General features: G+C 40.9%; 1 non-coding gene across 1 annotated transcript; it reads right to left on the bottom strand.

Moving 5' to 3' along the window:
- Nucleotides 1-18,221: 18,221 nt before the first annotated feature.
- Nucleotides 18,222-18,356, bottom strand: LOC112447187 (small nucleolar RNA SNORA70). The gene has a single exon (XR_003035293.1). It is a non-coding gene; the product is annotated as a small nucleolar RNA SNORA70 (small nucleolar RNA).
- Nucleotides 18,357-18,895: the final 539 nt, after the last annotated feature.

The raw sequence follows: 18,895 nt of genomic DNA, 5'->3' as shown, positions 1-18,895 counted from the left end.
TTTTCTGAGGGACACACAGGACTTATCCTTAGGCACTCTATCACCCCATCTCCATATCCATTCAGTCTGGCCTCTCCTTCATCAAATCGATTTAAACAAGACAACGTCAACCAAACCGTTTGATTACTCCCATCAGTCTTTAATTCCAGAGAAGTTCTCTCAGTAAAAACTCCTTTGTGAGAAATGATACCTCTGCCTACTGAATACACTATCTCTTCATCCTTTTGGGTATTACTAAATTTACTAGTCCAGAATCCAGCCAGACCATCAGTAAGATTTTTCTTAGAGTATCCTTGTCACTCCTGGTTACTTTTACTGAAATAAGCTTTGATGTAACACTTTCACTTTCATGAGACTCAATAATAAAGACACACACACACACACACCCACAATAAGAACGCACTAGTCGGGGGGCGGTCCTGAGGTGGTGGAGGAATAGGATGGGGAGACCACTTTCTCCCCCATAAATTCATTGAAAGATCATTTGAATGCTGAGCAAATTCCACAAAACAACTTCTGAATGCTGGCGGAGGACACCAGGCACCCAGAAAGGCAGCCCATTGTCTTCAAAAGGAGGTAGAACAAAATATAAAAGATAAAAAGAGAGAGAAAAGAGTTAGGGATGGAGACCTGTCCCAGGAAGGGAGTCGTCAAAGAGGAGAAGTTTCCAAATATCAGGAAACCCTCTCATGGATGGGTCTGTGGGGGAATTTTGGATTCTCAGAGGGCAACATAGCCAGGAGGAAAAAAAACCCCACAGATTACCTGCCTAACCACAACTCCCAGCAGAGAAGTAGCCTGAGGGCTCGCAACCGCCCCCAGCAAACGGGGTCTGAACAGGGAGGCGCGGGCTGCATTGCTTAAGATAAGGACTGGGCCTGAATGCCCTGAGGGCCATCTGAGGGAACTAACTTGAGATAGCAACCCAGACTGTGGGATGGCCAGAGAGAGGGAAAAAAGAGAGAGAGAGAGAATAACTTTCCTGAGAAAAGCTCTAACCTAAGGCACTGCCAGGCCTGTTCACAGAACAAAGGACTGATTGAATACCAGAGGAGAGCTAGCTGGCTGCAGACTGGCCCATCCCCAGCCGGCCGGAGGCAGAGAGGCAGGAGGGTAATGGCCAGAGCTGGAGGGCGAGGAGCAATCTTGGCCCCAGAGATGGCATCCTCTACCAAACTGCAAGCAGGCTCCTAGTTGCTAACCAAGTCTTCCTGGGATCCTGGACGGTTGACATCTGCCAGGAGGGTCACAGCCAGAGATCAGCTCCCCAGAGGAGACACACGGCACACCTGAGATGGCACTCCTGCTTGCACCCAGGAAACCGAGTGCCTGGGACGGGGGAGGTGATAAGATGCACCACCCACATGGGGAGAGTGCGCTCGCCAAGCACCTGGTTGCCTGAGCTGCTCGGACCTGGGAAGGGCACAAAACACAGGCCCAACCAAGTCTATGCCTTTGTGGAATACACGAGAACCTGAACCTGAGCAGCTTAGACCTGGGAAGTGCATGCAACCCAGGGCCTGCTTTAGCCAGTTCCCCTGCAGAGCAACCTGTAGCTTGAGTAGTGTAGACCAGGAAAGAACACACGCCATGAGTTGGGGAAAAGCCAGTGTGGCCCAGACACTATGAGCACTCCCCACACATGCCAGTGATATTTGTATGCAGTGTTCCTCCCCCGCCACAGCAAGACTGAACAAGTGAGCCTAAATAAGTGACCACCCCCACTGCCTCTGTCAGGGCGGAAATTAGACACTGAAGAGACTTGCAAACAGAATAAGTCAAAATAAATAGAGGGAACTGCTTTGGAAGTGACAGGTGCAACAGATTAAAACCCTGTAGTTAGCACCGACTACATTGGAAGGGGCCTATAGACCTCGAGAAGTAAAAGCTGGAACAAGGAACTATCTGAAACTGAACTGACCCCACAATGGCCACAACAGCTCCAGAGAAATTCCTAGATATATTTTACTATTATCATTCTTTTAATTTTAATTTTTTTATTTTTAAGTCCTTTATTACTCCTTTAATTTTCATTTTTATAACCTATTATTACCTTGCAAAAAAACCCCCCATTTTTAAAGGAAGTTTCATATATATTTTTTATAATTTTTATGATTTTTTTTAATATTGTATTTTTGAGAGTCTAATCTCTATCTAGATTTTTAATCTTTGCTTTTTGGTATTTGTTATCAATTTTGTACCTTTAAGAATCCAATCTTTAGTACCCATTTTTACTTAGGAGTGTGATTACTGGCTTGATTGCCCTCTCCCTCTTTTTGACTCTCCTTTTTCTCCCCCAGGTCACCTCTATCTCCTCCCTCCCCCTTCTCTTCTCTACTTAACTCTGTGAATCTCTTTAGGTATTCCAGGCTGTGGAGAACACTTAGGGAACTGATTACTGGATAGATCTGTCTCTCTCCTTTTGACTCTCCCTCTTCTCCTTCTGGTCACCTCTACCTCCTTCCTCCCTCTTCTCTTCTCTTCTCTTCTCTTCTCTTCTCTTCTCTTCTCTACATAACTCTGTGAACCTCTCTGGGTGTTCCAGGCTGTAGAGAGCACATAGGGAATTGATTACTAGCTAGATTGCTCTCGCCCCTTTTGATTCCCCCTCTTGTCCTCCTGGTCACCTCTATCTCACTTCTCCCTCTTCTCTTCTCCATGTAACTCTGCGAACCTCTCTGGGTGTCCCTCACTGTGGAGAATCTTTTCTACATTAATCCAGATGTTTTATCATCAGTGCTGCATGGATGGAGAAATCCTGAGGCTACTGTAAGAATACGACTGAAAACCAGAGGCAGGAGGCTTAAATCCAAAACTTGAGAAGACCAGAAAACTCCTGACTATAGGGAACATTAATCGACAAGAGCCCATCCAAAAGCCTCCATACCTACACTAAACCAAGCTCCACTCAAGAGCCAACAAGTTCCAGAGCAAGACATACCAGACTAATTCTCCAGCAATGCAGGAACATAGCCCTGAGCATTAATATACAGGCTGCCCAAAGTCACACCAAACCCATAGATACCTCAAAACTCATGACTGGACACTTCATTACACTCCAGAGAGAAGAGATCCAGCTCCACCAACCAGAACACTGACACAAGCTTCCCTAACCAGGAAACCTTGACAAGCCACTTGTCCAACCCCATCCACAGGGAGGAACCTCCACAATAAAGAGGAACCATAAACTTCCAGCATACAGAAAGGCCACCCCCAAACATAGCAATCTAAACAAGATGAAAAGACAGAAATATTCAGCAGGTAAAGGAAAATAATAAATGCCCACCAAACCAAACAAAAGAGGAGGAAATAGGGAGTCTACCTGAAAAAAAAAATTCAGAATAATGAAGAAGAATGATAGTAAAAATGATCCAAAATCTTGAAAACAAAATGGAGTTACAGATAAATAGTCTGGAGACAAGGATTGAGAAAATGCAAGAAATGTTTAACAAGGACCTAGAAGAAATAAAAAAGAGTTAATCAATAATGAATAATGCAATAACTGAGATCAAAAACACTCTGGAGGGAAACAACAGTAGAATAACTGAGGAAGAAGATAGGATAAGTGACCTGAAAGACAGAATGGTAGAAATAAATGAAGCAGAGAGGAAAAAAGAAAAAAGAATTAAAAGAAATGAGGACAACCTCAGAGACCTCTGGGACAATGTCAAACGCCCCAACATTCGAATCATAGGAGTCCCTGAAGAAGAAGACCATAAGAAAGGCCATGAGAAAATACTTGAGGAAATAATAGTTGAAAAGTTCCCTAAAATGGGGAAGGAAATAGCCACCCAAGTCCAAGAAACCCAGAGAATCCCAAACAGGATAAACCCAAGGCCAAACACCCCAAGACACATATTAATCAAATTAATGAAGATCAAACACAAAGAACAAATATTAAAAGCAGCAAGGGAAAAACAACAAATAACACACAAGGAGACTCCCATAAAGATAACAGTTGATCTTTCAGTAGAAACTCTTCAGGCCAGAAGGGAATGGCAGGATATACTTAAAGTGATGAAAGAGAAAAACCTACAACCCAGATTACTGTACCCAGCAAGGATCTCATTCAAATATGAAGGAGAAATCAAAAGCTTTACAGACAAGCAAAAGCTGAGAGAATTCAGCACCACCAAACCAGCTCTTCAGCAAATGCTAAATGATCTTTTCTAGACAGGAAACCCAGAAAAGGTTTATAAACTCGAACCCAAAACAACAAAGTAAATGGCAATGGGATCATACTTATCAATAATTACCTTAAATTTAAATGGGTTGAATGCCTCAACCAAAAGACAAAGACTGGCTGAATGGGTACAAAAACAAGACCACTGTATATACTGTCTACAAGAGACCCACCTCAAAACAGGGGACACATACAGACTGAAAGTGAAGGGGTGGAAAAAGATATTTCATGCAAATGGAGACCAAAAGAATACTCACATCAGACAAAATAGACTTTGAAATAAAGGCTCTGAAAAGAGACGAAGAAGGACACTACTTAATGATCAAAGGGTCAATCCAAGAAGAAGATATAACAATTATAAATATATATGCACCCAACATAGGAGTACCAGAATATGTAAGACAAATGCTAACAAGTATGAAAGGGGAAATTAACAGTAACACAATCATAGTGAGAGACTTTAATACCCCACTGACACCTATGGATAGGTCAACTAAACAGAAAATTAGCAACGAAACACAAACTTTAAATTCTACAATGCACCAGTTAGACCTAATTGATATCTATAGGACATTTCATCCCAAAACAATGAATTTCACCTTTTACCTCAAGTGCACATGGGTATTTCTCCAGGATAGATCACATCCTGAGCCATAATTTAGCCCTGGTAAATTCAAAAATATTGAAATCATTTCAAGCATCTTTTCTGATAACAATGTGCTAAGATTAGATGTCAGCTACAGGAAAAAAGATGTTCAACCTGGTTTTAGAAAAGGCAGAGGAACCAGAGATCATTATGCCAACATCCACTGGATCATAGAAAAAGCAAGAGAGTTCCAGAAAAAAACACCTATTTCTGCTTTTTTGACTATGCCAAAGCCTTTTGACTGTGTGGATCACAATAAACTGTGGAAAATTCTGAAAGAGATGGGAATACCAGACCACCTGACCTGCCTCTTGAGAAACCTATATGCAGGTCAGAAAGCAACAGTAAGGACTAGATATGGAACAACACACTGGTTCCAAATAGGAAAAGGAGAAGGTCAAGGCTGTATACTGTCACCTTGCTTATTTAACTTCTATACAGAGTACATCATGAGAAATGCTGGACTGGATGAAGCACAAGCTGGAATCAAGATTGCTGGGAGAAATATCAATAACCTCAGATATGCAGATGACACCACCCTTATGGCAGAAAGTGAAGAGGAACTCAAAAGCCTCTTGAGGAAAGTGAAAGAGGAAAGTGAAAAAGTTGGCTTAAAACCCAACATTCAGAAAACGAAAATGATGGCATCTGGTCCCATCACTTCATGGGAAATAGATGGGGAAACATTGGAAACAGTGGCTGACTTTATTTTTGGGGGCTCCAAAATCACTGCAGATGGTGATTGCAGCCATGAAATTAAAAGAAGCTTACTCCTTGGAAGGAAAGTTATGACCAACCTAGATAGCATATTCAAAAGCAGAGACATTACTTTGCCAACAAAGGTCCATCTAGTCAAGGCTATGGTTTTTCCTGTGGTCATGTATGGATGTGAGAGTTGGACTGTGAAGAAAGCTGAGCACCAAAGAATTGATGCTTTTGAACTGTGGTGTTGGAGAAGACTCTTGAGAGTCCCTTAGACTGCAAGGAGATCCAACCAGTCCATCCTAAAGGAGACCAGTATTGGGTGTTCTTTGGAAGGAATGATGCTAAAGCTGAAACTCCAGTAGTTTGGCCACTTCATGCGAAGAGTTGACTCATTGGAAAAAACTCTGATGCTGGGAGGGATTGGGGGCAGGAGGAGAAGGAGATGACAGAGGATGAGATGGCTGGATATGGCATCACTGACTCGATGGACGTGAGTTTGAGTAAACTCCAGAGTTGGTGATGGACAGGGAGCCCTGGCTTGCTGCAATTAATGAGGTCACAAAGAGTCAGACACGACTGAGTGACTAAACTGAACAGAATTGAACTGACAAGGAAAAAAAACTATTAAAAATACAAATATATGGAGGCTAGACAACACACTTCTGAATACCAACAAATCACAGAAGAAATCAAAAATCAAAATATGTAGAGAAATGAATGATAATGAAAATACAACAACCCCAAACCTATTCAGTTCAATTCAGTCCTGTTCGACTCTTTGTGACCCCATGAATCGCAACACGCCAGGCCTCCCTGTACATCACCGACTCCAGGAGTTCACTCAAACTAACGTCCATCGAGTCAGTGATGCCATCCAGCCATCTCATCCTCTGTCATCCCCTTCTCCTCCTGCCCCCAATCCCTCCCAGCATCAGTCTTTTCCAATGAGTCAACTCTTCGCATGAAGTGGCCAAAGTACTGGAGTTTCAGCTTTAGCATCATTCCTTCCAAAGAAATCCCAGGGCTGATCTCCTTCAGAATGGACTGGTTGGATCTCCTTGCAGTCCAAGGGACTCGCAAGAGTCTTCTCCAACACCACAGTTCAAAAGCATCAATTCTTCGGCGCTCAGCCTTCTTCACAGTCCAACTCTCACATCCATACATGACCACAGGAAAAACTACAGCCTTGACTCGACGAACCTTTGTTAGCAAAGTAATGTCTCTGATTTTGAATATGCTATCTAGGTTGGACATAACTTTCCTTCCAAGGAGTAAGCGTCTTTTAATTTCATGGCTGCAGTCACCATCTGCAGTGATTTTGGAGCCCCCCAAATAAAGTCTGACACTGTTTCCACTGTTTCCCCATCTATTTCCCATAAAGTGATGGGGCTGGATGCCATGATCTTCGTTTTCTGAATGTTGAGTTTTAAGCCAACTTTTTCACTCTCCTCTTTCACTTTCATCAAGAGGCTTTTTAGTTCCTCTTCACTTTCTGCCATAAGGGTGGTGTCATCTGCATATTTGAAGTTATTGATATTTCTCCTGGCAATCTTGATTCCAGTTTGTGCTTCTTTCAGTCCAGCATTTCTCATGATGTACTCTGCATATAAGTTAAATAAGCAGGGTGACAGTATACAGTCTTGACCTACTCCTTTTCCTATTTGGAACCAGTGTGTTGTTCCATATCCAGTTCTAACTGTTGCTTTCTGACCTGCATATAGGTTTCTCAAGAGGACAGGTCAGGTGGTCTGGCACTCCCATCTCTTTCAGAATTTTCCACAGTTTATCGTGATGCACACAGTCAAAGGCTTTGGCATAGTCAATAAAGCAGAAATAGATGCTTTTCTGGAACTCTCTTGCTTTTTCGATGATCCAGCAGATGTTGGCAATTTGATCTCTGGTTCCTCTGCCTTTTCTAAAACCAGCTTGAACATCAGGAATTTCATGGTTCGCATATTGCTGAAGCCTGGCTTGGAGAATTTTGAGCATTACTTTACTAGCATGTGAGATGAGTGCAATTGTGCGTTAGTTTGAGCATTCTTTGGCATTACCTTTCTTTGGGATTGGAATGAAAACTGACCTTTTCCAGTCCTGTGGCCACTGCTGAGTTTTCCAAATTTGCTGGCATATTGAGTGCAGCACTTTCACAGCATCATCTTTCAGGATTTGAAATAGCTCAACTGGAATTCCATCACCTCCACTAGCTTTGATCGTAGTGATGCTTTCTAAGGCCCACTTGACTTCACATTCCAGGATGTCTGGCTCTAGGTCAGTGATCACACCATCGTGATTATCTGGATCGTGGAGATCTTTTTTGTACAGTTCTTCTCTGTATTCTTGCCACCTCTTCTTGATATCTTCTGTTTCTGTTAGGTCCATACCATTTCTGTCCTTTATCGACCCCATCTTTGCATGAAATGTTCCCTTGGTATCTCTAATTTTCTTGAAGAGATCCCTAGTCTTTCCCATTCTGTTGTTTTCCTCTATTTCTTTGCATTGATCGCTGAGGAAGGCTTTTTTATCTCTTCTTGCTATTCTTGGAACTCTGCATTCAGATGCTTATATCTTTCCTTTGCTCTTTGCTTTTCACTTCTCTTCTTTTCACAGCTATTTGTAAGGCCTCCCCAGACAGCCATTTTGCTTTTTTCCATTTCTTTTCCATGGGGATGGTCTTGATCCCTGTCTCCTGTACAGTGTCACGAACCTCATTCCATAGCTCATCAGGCACTCTATCAGATCTAGGCCCTTAAATCTATTTCTCACTTCCAGTGTATAATCATAAGGGATTTGATTTCGGTCATACCTGAATGGTCTAGTGGTTTTCCCTACTTTCTTCAATTTAAGTCTGAATTTGGTAATAAGGATTCATGATCTGAGCCACAGTCAGCTCCCGGTCTTGTTTTTGTTGACTGTATAGAGCTTCTCCATCTTTGGCTGCAAAGAATATAATCAAGCTGATTTCGGTGTTAACCATCTGGTGATGTCCATGTGTAGAGTCTTCTCTTGTGTTGTTGGAAGAAGGTGTTTGTTATGACCAGTGCATTTTCCTGGCAAAACTCTATTAGTCTTTGCCCTGCTTCATTCTGTATTCCAAGGCCAAATTTGCCTTTTACTCCAGGTGTTTCTTGACTTCCTAATTTTGCATTCCAGTCCCCTATAATGAAAAGGACATCTTTTTTGGGTGTCAGTTCTAAAAGGTCTTGTAGGTCTTCATAGAACTGTTCAACTTCAGCTTCTTCAGCATTACCAGTTGGGGCATAGACTTGGATTACTATGATATTGAATGGTTTGCCTTGGAAATGAACAGAGATCATTCTGTCATTTTTGAGATTGCATCCAAGTACTGCATTTCGGACTCTTTTGTTCACCATGATGGCTACTCCATTTCTTCTGAGGGATTCCTGCCCGCAGTAGTAGATATAATGGTCATCTGAGTTAAATTCACCCATTCCAGTCCATTTCAGTTCGCTGATTCCTAGAATGTCAACATTCACTCTTACCATCTGTTGTTTGACCACTTCCAATTTGCCTTGATTCATGGACCTGACATTCCAGGTTCCTATGCAATATTGCTCTTTACGGCATCGGACCTTGCTTCAATCACCAGTCACATCCACAGCTGGGTATTCTTTTTGCTTTGGCTCCATCTCTTCATTCTTTCTGGAGTTATTTCTCCACTGATCTCCAGTAGCATATTGGGCAACTACTGACCTAAGGAGTTCCTCTTTCAGTATCCTATCATTTAGCTTTTTCATACTGTTCATGGGGTTCTCAAGGCAAGAATACTGAAGTGGTTTGCCATTCCCTTCTCCAGCGGACCACATTCTGTCAGATCTCTCCACCATGACCCTCCCGTCTTGAGTTGCCCCAGGGGCATGGCTTAGTTTCATTGAGTTAGACAAGGCTGTGGTCCTAGTGTGATTAGATTGACTAGTTTTCTGTGAGTATGGTTTCAGTGTGTCTGCCCTCTGATGCCCTCTTGCAACACCTACCATCTTACTTGGGTTTCTCTTACCTTGGGCGTGGGGTATCTCGTCAAGGCTGCTCCAGCAAACACAGCTGCTGCTCCTTACCCTGGACGAGGGATATCTCCTCACTGCCACCCTTCCTGACCTTCAACGTGGAACAGCTCCTCTAGGCCCTCCTGGGCCCGCCTGCGCAGCCACCGCTCCTTGGACGTGGGATAGCGCCTCCCAGCCGCCGCCCCTGGCCTCCGGCATAGGGGCGTGGGGTAGCTCCTCCCGGCTGCCACCCCTGACCTCGGACACGGGGTAGCTCCTCCAGGCCACTGCCCCTGACCTTGGACATGGGGTAACTCCTCTTGGCCTCAGCCTTTCGGGCATGGGGTCCTCCTGGCTTCTGCCCCTGACCTTGGACATGGGGTAGCTCCTCTCCGCCGCGCTTAGTGCGCCGGTCGCAGCCGCCCGCGCTTAGTGTGCTGGTCGCAGAATTAATCCCGCTTCCATCCAGTCAGCTGCTGCTGCTGCTGCTGCTAAGTCGCTTCAGTTGTGTCCGACTCTGTGCGACCCCAGAGACGGCGGCCCACCAGGCTCCCCCATCCCTGGGATTCTCCAGGCAAGAACGCTGGAGTGGGTATTGCCATTTCCATCTCCAATGCATGCAAGTGAAAAGTGAAAGTGAAGTCACTCAGTCGGGTCCGACGAATTCCTGCCAATCTTCTTTGGTGGAACTAAAGTCTTCTGTCTGCTGTCTACACTGCTCTTCCATCCAATAGACCTATGGGACTCAGTAAAAGTAGTGCTAAACGGAAGGTTCCTAACAATACAAGCTTACCTCAAGAAACAAGAGAAAAGTCAAATAAATAACCTACCTTTACACCTAAAGCAACTAGAAAAGGATGAAATGAAGAACTCTAGGGTTAGTAGAAGGAAAGAACTCATAAAAATTAGGGCAGAAATCAATGAAAAAGAAACAAAGGAGACCATAGCAAAAATCAACAAAGCTAAAAGCTGGGTCTTTGAGAAGATAAATAAAATAAACAAACCATTAACCAGACTCATCAAGAAAAAAAGGGAGAAGAATCAAGTCAACAAAATTAGAAATGAAAATGGAGAAATCACAGCAGACCACACAGAAATATAAAGGATCATGAGACTACTGTCAGCAACTATATGCCAATAAAATGGGCAATTTGGAAGAAATGGACAAATTCTTAGAAAAGTATAACCTTCCAAAACTGAACCAGGAAGAAATAGAAAATCTTAACAGACCCATCACAAGCATGGAAATTGAAACTGTAATCAGAAATCTTCCAGCAAACAAAAGCCCAGGACCAGACGGCTTCACAGCTGAATTCTACCAAAAATTTAGATAAGTGCTAACACCTATCCTACTCAAACTCTTCCAGAAAATTATAGAGGAAGGTAAACTTCCAAACTCATTCTATAAGGCCGTCATCACCCTAATACCAAAACCAGATTAAGATGCCACACACACACACACACAAACTACAGGCCAATATCACTGATGAACATAGATGCAAAAATCCTTAACAAAATTCTAGCAAAGAGAATCCAACAACATATTAAAAAGATCATATATCAAAGTGGGCTTATCCTAGGGATGCAAATATTCTTCAATATCCATAAATCAATCAGTGTGATACACCACATTAACAAATTGAAATATAAAAAACATATGATTACCTCAATAGGTGCAGAGAAAGCCTTTGACAAAATTCAACATCCATTTATGATAAAAAAAAAAAAAAAACCCTCCAGAAAGCAGGAATAGAAGGAACATACCTCAGCATAATAAAAGCCATATATCATAAACCCACAGCAAACATTATCCTCAATGGTGAAAAATTGAAAACATTTCCCCTAGAGTCAGGAACAAGACAAGGGTGCCCACTCTCACCACTATTATTCAACATAGTTTTGGAAGTTTTAGCTACAGCAATCAGAGAAGAAAAAGAAATAAAAGGAAACCAGATTGGAAAAGAAGAAGTAAAACTCCCACTGTTTGCAGATGACATGATCCTCTACATAGAAAATTCTAAAGACTCCACCAGAAAATTACTAGAGCTAATCAATGAGTATAGTAAAGTTGCAGGATATAAAATTAACACACAGAAATCCCTTGCATTCCTATACACTAACAATGAGAAAACAGAAAGAGAAATTAAGGAAACAATTCCATTCACCATTGCAACAAAAAGAATAAAATACTTAGGAATATGTCTACCCAAAGAAACAAAAGACCTATATGTAGAAAACTATAAAACACTGATGAAAAAAATCAAAGAAGACACAAATAGATGGAGAAATATACCATGTTCATGTATCAGAAGAATCAACATAGTGAAAATGAGTATACTACCCAAAGCAATCTATAGAATCAATGCAATCCCTATAAAGCTACCAATGGTATTTCTCAGAGAACTAGAATAAATAAATTCACAAGTTGTGTGGAAATACAAAAAACCTCGAATAGCGAAAGCAGTCTTGAGAAAGAAGAATGGAACTGGGGGAATTAACCTGTCCAACTTCAGGCTATACTACAAAGCAACAGTCATCAAGACACTATGTTACTGGCACAAAGACAGAAATATAGATCCATGGAATGAAATAGAAAGCCCAGAGATAAATCCACACACCTATGGACACCTTATCTTTGACAAACGAGGCAAGAATATACAGTGGAGAAAAGACAATCTCTTTAACAAGTGGTGCTGGGAAAACTGGTCAACCACTTATAAAAGAATGAAACTAAAACACTTTCTAACACCATGCACAAAAATAAACTCAAAATAGATTAAAGATCTAAACGTAAGACCAGAAAGTATAAAACTCTTAGAGGAAAACATAGACAAAACACTCTCTGACACAAATCACAGCAGGATCCTCAATGACCCACCTCCCAGAGTAATGGAAATAAAAGCAAAAATAAACAAATGGGACCTAATTAAACTTAAAAGCTTTTGCACAACAAAGGAAACTATAAGTAAGGCGAAAAGACAGCCTTCAGAATGGGAGAAAATAAGAGTAAATGAAGCAACTGACAAATAATTAATCTCAAAAATATACAAGCAACTCCTACAGCTCAATTCCAGAAAAATAAATGACCCAATCAAAAAATGAGCCAAAGAACTAAACAGACATTTCTCCAAAGAAGACATACAGATGCCTAACAAACACATGAAAAGATGCTCAGCATCACTCATTATCAGAGAAATGCAAATAAAAACCACAATGAGGTACCATTTCATGCCAGTCAGAATGGCTGCAATTCAAAAGCCTACAAGCAATAAATGCTGGAGAGGGTGTGGAGAAAAGGGAACCCTCTTACACTGTTGGTGGGAATGCAAACTAGTACAGCCACTATGGAGAACAGTGTGGAGATTCCTTAAAAAACTGGAAATAGAACTGCCATATGACCCAGCACTCCCACTGCTGAGCATACACACCGAGGAAACCAGAATTGAAAGACACGTGTACCCCAATGTTCATCGCAGGACTGTTTATAATAGCCAGGACATGGAAGCAACCTAGATGTCCATCAGCAGATGAATGGATAAGAAAGCTGTGGTACATATACACAATGGAATATTACTCAGCCATTATAAAGAAGGCATTTGAATCAGTTCTAATGAGATGGATGAAACTGCAGCCTATTATACAGAGTGAAGTAAGCCAGAAAGGAAAACATCAATACAGTATACTAATGCATATATAGAGAATTTAAAAAGATGGTAATGAGGACCCTATGTGTGAGACAGCAAAAGAGACACAGATGTAAAGAACAGCTTTTTGAACTCTGTGGGAAAAGGTGAGGGTGGGATGATTTGAGAGGGTAGCGTTGAAACGTGTATATTATCATATGTGAAGTGGATCACCAGGCCAGGTTCGATGCATGAGACAGGGTGTTCAGGGCTGGTGCACTGGGATGACCCTGGGGGATGAGATGGGGAGGGAGATGGGAGGGGGGGTTCTGGATGGGGAACACGTGTGCACCCATGGCTGATTCATGTCGATGTATGGCAAAAACCACTATAATATTGTAAAGTAATTAGCCTCCAATTAAAACAAATAAATAATTTTTAATTGAAAAAAAAAAAGAACTCACAGGTATTTTTACTGTGGGGATGATGTTGAGAACATCTAAACATACTTATCAACCCTTCATAAATATCCATAGGAAAGAAAGCCATAATACCAGAAAAAAGCTATGTTTGTTTTGTGCAATAGGCAGGTTTTGAATGTGTACTCTATTTATGTATTTTATTAATTTCTTTCTTTGCTTTGGTGGCTAGGAAACTCAAAGCTAAATCTGCTCCTTACCTTCAGCAGCTGTGTAAGAACTTTTGTAAATTTTACTTTGGCTTTATTTTACTCTTCCTCCCATACTCCCCTTCACTTTAACTCTTTTATCTACTTTATCCCATTTAATTTTATGTATTTTATCTGTTGTCTCAAATTCTTTTCAGATATAGGTATGTGGGAATAAGTTAATAAATAAATTAAACATTTAATATAAAGATCTGTTCAGGAAGGATGGTCTTTTAATCGTAACTTTCTGACTTGTCCATACCTTTTGTTTTCCTTTTTCTTCTACTAAGTAAAAATTCCCCCCCAGAGACAAGTTATCAAATGTAAAAAATGCACAGTATGATTGATGTCATTTAGAAAACCATACAGATTATTTAATTAATACATAATTGCTTTATTTAAATGATATACAGGATACTACAGTTGATTAACTGGTTCTTTTTTCTTATTAATTTTACTAAATGAAGTAGCTGTTAATAAAATATTCAGGAGATCAAGTCAACATTCATGAAGCATCATATTTTACCTGTAAAGCTTTGTTGTCAGTTATCAAACATAAATAGAGTGAAAAAATGAGTCTAAGAAAAATAATTTAAAAGCTATCCACATGGTAATTTATGTTAGACATTTAAACAAACCCTAACTATCCATGTCAGTAATAAATGACATATAAATACTTAAAAATTCTTTACTGTGTTTCCCCTCCAAAACTATTTTCTGGAGAGTTTTAAACCTATTGAACACTTTTCTAGACCTAAGTGCCTCAGATCACCTACTTCTTTTCCATTTCACTCCCTGGGCTGCTCAGAATGGGTGCTTTGGTCCTGTAATTTTCAGGCTGTAGCTTTTAATTCATACAAAATTGTCTTCAAACAATGTCAGAGCTTGAGCTGTCTTATGCAGTTATATCTCTTTCGTCCCTTGGGGGAGCTTCAATCTGTGATCCTCTGGGTAACCCAGATGAAAGGCTTTTCTGCAAGTCTCTAAATCTGTTTTAAGATCCCAAATTTAAGAACAGGATTCATGGAAAAACTGATCCAAGATATCTGTTTGGATGATGTTTCTAACAGCCAAAGAAAGGATAATGAGCATTCAGTTTCTCTATTTGGGACCAAGACTATCCTGATCTCATTCCCTTTTTCTGTGCATCATTTGAAACTGAGAGACAAAAAAGGGTGGAAATGGGTCAACGGAAGCCCTTTTCCCAACTATCGCCCTGAACAGGGATATATTTGACAAACTATGAATGAAGGTGTGCCCTTAACAAGCTTCCCAGGTGGCGCTAGTGGTAAAGAACCTGCCTGCCAATGCAGGAGACATTAAGAGATGTGAGTTAAATCCCTGGGTTGGGAAGATCCCCTGGAGGAGAGCATGGCAACCCACTCCAGAATTCTTCCCTGGAGAATTCCAGGGACAGAGGAGCCTGGCAGGTTACAGTCCACAGGGGTACAAAGAGTTGGACACGACTAAAGCAACTTAGCACACACACATGTGCCCTAACATTTTGCTAAGTGAGATGTGAGCTTTGAAATTCAGGAGTGATAGGGCTAAAGACCTCTCTCTTTACAACAGAAAGGATGTTGAACAGGGTCAGTCAGAGTCCAATCAGGAAAAGAGAAACCACAACAACTATTTTAACAAAGACAATTTAATGTGGGGAGCTGGTCAAATGGGAAATGGAAGGGATACAGATAAAACAGATACGAACTTCAGGAAGTAGCTTCATTTTTAGTACTAGGGAAACAAAGGGAAGAGATTAGGGTTCTCAAAAAACCTAGACTTGGAGCAAGGGTCCTCAGAACTGCTTGCCTGGTGGTTACCTCTCTAAGGGGCCCAAAAGAAGTAGCAAATACCAATTGCCCGGTCTAAAAGATGATAGTGAACCAACCATTCATTCTAGACATATTCATGGAAATGTTTCTGTGTTGAAACAAATAATTTAATAACTACCTTAATATGTGATCAGACAAAAAAATCTCTTTGATCCTTTCTTCTTATTTGTAATACATGAGTTGAACTAAATGGATTCTATCCTCTTTTAGCTTTTAAATGTTCATGCCTATTAAAATAACTACCTTTCCCCCTGAATCTGATATCTTAAAAGTATTCATAGTCTAAACCCAGCAAACCAGAGATTCTCCTTTAGTTTTGATTTTATTGTTCCCAAATCTTTAGATAACAGAATTTAATTAACTGCAGTGGTATCAGAGATTATGAAGGTGGTGAGTTAAGAAAAGAATACAGGACAACCAAAGAAAGAATCACATTTAATTATCTGGTATAGCAGGCTCTGTACCATTTTCTCCTATTAAGACAATATATTCAGTGTTTAAATAATTGCAGGTATTTGAAAACTTTTCAATAAGATGACTAGAAAGAAAGACACAAAGCTATTTTAAGAATCAATTTCTAAACATTTGAAATAGAAATTCTGGAGAGAGGAGAAATTTCATCAGGGTCCTGATATCATCTGCTTGCTTAGATCATCACTTGTTTGCCTTAAATCACTATTTCTTAAACCTGAGAGCCATGAATATCTGAAACTACATCTGCAGACTCCAGTCGTATCGTGGAATTATCAAAAAATTGGAGAAGAGTTTATCCTGATGACCTAGCAAGAGTCAGTGCAATTTTCTGTATTGTCATGGATGAGTTATTGATTAATTACTTAGTGTCTTTTTGTTGGTGTGGAGGAAGGGACAAAGAGTCAAAGATTACGTCTCCTTTTGCTTTTGTGGATGCTCAGCCAGCTCTCTGTGCTTTGAGTGTGTCAGGTCCACTGATACTAACCAAGAGTGTACTGAGTGGGGAGTGAAAGGAAACATCTGCTCTGCCAGAGTAAGACAAGGATGTGGGTTTACCTTGGAAAGAGGGTTGGATTTATCAAGACTAGAAGGACTGAAGGGTGGAAAGGTTCTGTGGTGATCAGTGCACTGGCCTGATGGAGTTGACTCTGTGGATGCCTGAGGACTGGGCCCTCACACTGTTCCCTTGGTTGGATAGCAAAGGTCCCAGTGGTGAAACTGGCCTCAGTGGGTGTAGACACTGCTCACTGACTCACTGATCTTCATCTGGACCATGTAGACTTGGACAATAAGCATCTCAGCAGTGACATAATGGAATGAACATCAGATCTTCCTCACTTTTACCAAATTATATAAATATTAGGGGTCTTGTACAATTTTAAAGGAAGGGTAGGGTCCCCAAACTGACCAATACTGGATTTCCTCCCAACAGGTGCTGTTAACATCTAGGGACATCAGTACATGGACAACAAATTCACACCATAACATGGTACATTACCTGCTGAAGGGAACAGAGTCTAATCTAACAGGTTATTGTAGAAAAAGCTTTTTGCTGAAAGCTTAAAAAAAAAAACAACTCCATAATTATTTCTAAGCCCATACTATGTGGCTAGTATGATATATTAGGCACTTAAAATTCAAAAATTAATAATAATAATCATATGAGAACATTGTATTTTACAAAATATTTTCAGTGATCATATCTATCATCTTCACAACAATTCTATAAGGTGTCATTGCTCCTCATCTATAGGTAAGAAAGCTGAAGCTCAAAAAGTTACTGAAGCTACTTTGCATAGGTTTAAAGTAAATAAACTCATGAGTTAGGTTCTATCAACTGTATGCCTTCAGACCCAATACTACTAAAATCCTTGCTTTACAAATAAGAAAGCTAAGGCCCCAAAGAGTGAAATAACATTTCAGAGGCCCCATAACCCCTTGCATGTGGCAGAATCAGGATCTATGACTCTAAATTTCACCACTGTAATAAATTCTAGACACAGAGGTGAAGGGAAAAGCTGTTCTAGGAGAAAGAACAGCTGTGTGAAGGACTGAAGTGAGGAATGTATTCTGCTTCCTCCATCAACTTTTTATTCTCAAAATGTTTTAACTTGGAGACAAGTTAAACAGTTTAATGAACATTCTTCTTTTAGATTCCACTTTTTTTTGATAGAAAAGTAGGATTTATTGGTGGGAATGAGTAAGGAGAGGACAGAGCCAAGGTTCTCATAAATGTAGGGCCTGCCATTTGTCCAGAGGGTCACAATTAAGGATATATTTGACCCCACAGCCATCCAGGATGAGCTGCTTTTCTGCCACCATGTTTTCAAATTCATCCACATTTAATTTAGTAAATCCCCACTTCTTGGAGATATGGACCTTCTAGCAGCCGGGGAACTTGAGCTTGGCCCTGTGGAAGGTCTGGCTTCAACCACAGGCTCCTTGTTCTGAAGCTTGGTGAAGATGGACATTATGACTTTGCCAGTGTGGGCCCTGGCCACTATGCCCTGGGGCTTTCCAAAGGTACCACACATACCTGTCTGGAGCCTAGACTGGAGACAGCAAGCCAATCGTAATTGTCCACTGGAAAGAGTTGTCTCCAAGGTCCCTTAGGGCCAACTGTATAGGCAACAGGCTGCGTACACCACCAAGAAGGCTGCTCTTTGCAGTCATTGCACACTGGGCACCCATGGGGAAAAGAACACAATCTGCTTTATTGGATGCAAATAGATTCCCACTTTTAACATCTTGCCACGTTTCAAAATAAGTTGCAGATATAATGACATCTCATCTTTGAATATTTCTGACACCACACTTATGGCAGAAAGCAAAGAACTAAAGATGAAAATGAAAGAGGAGAGTGAAAACGTTGGCTTAAAACTCAATATTCAGAAAACTAAGATCATGACATCTGGTCCCATCACTTCATGGCAAATAGATGGGGAAACAGTGGAAACAGTGACAGACTTCATTTTGGGGGGCTTCAAAATCACTGCAGATGGTGACTGCAGCCATGAAATTAAAAGACATTTACTCCTTGGAAGAAAAGCTATGACCAACCTGGACAGCATATTAAAAAGCAGAGACATTACTTTGCCAACAAAGGTCCATCTAGTCAAAGCTATGGTTTTTCCAGTAGTCATGTATGGATGTGAGAATTGGACTATAAAGAAAGCTGAGTGCTAAAGAATTGATGCTTTTGAACTGTGGTGTTGAAGAAGACTCTTGAGAGTCCCTTGGACTGCAAGGAGATCCAACCAGTCCA

The sequence above is a fragment of the Bos taurus genome, chromosome 6, assembly GCF_002263795.3.
Source record: "Bos taurus isolate L1 Dominette 01449 registration number 42190680 breed Hereford chromosome 6, ARS-UCD2.0, whole genome shotgun sequence".
Taxonomy (NCBI): Eukaryota; Metazoa; Chordata; class Mammalia; order Artiodactyla; family Bovidae; genus Bos; species Bos taurus.
This window is presented reverse-complemented; position numbering and strand designations above follow the sequence as displayed.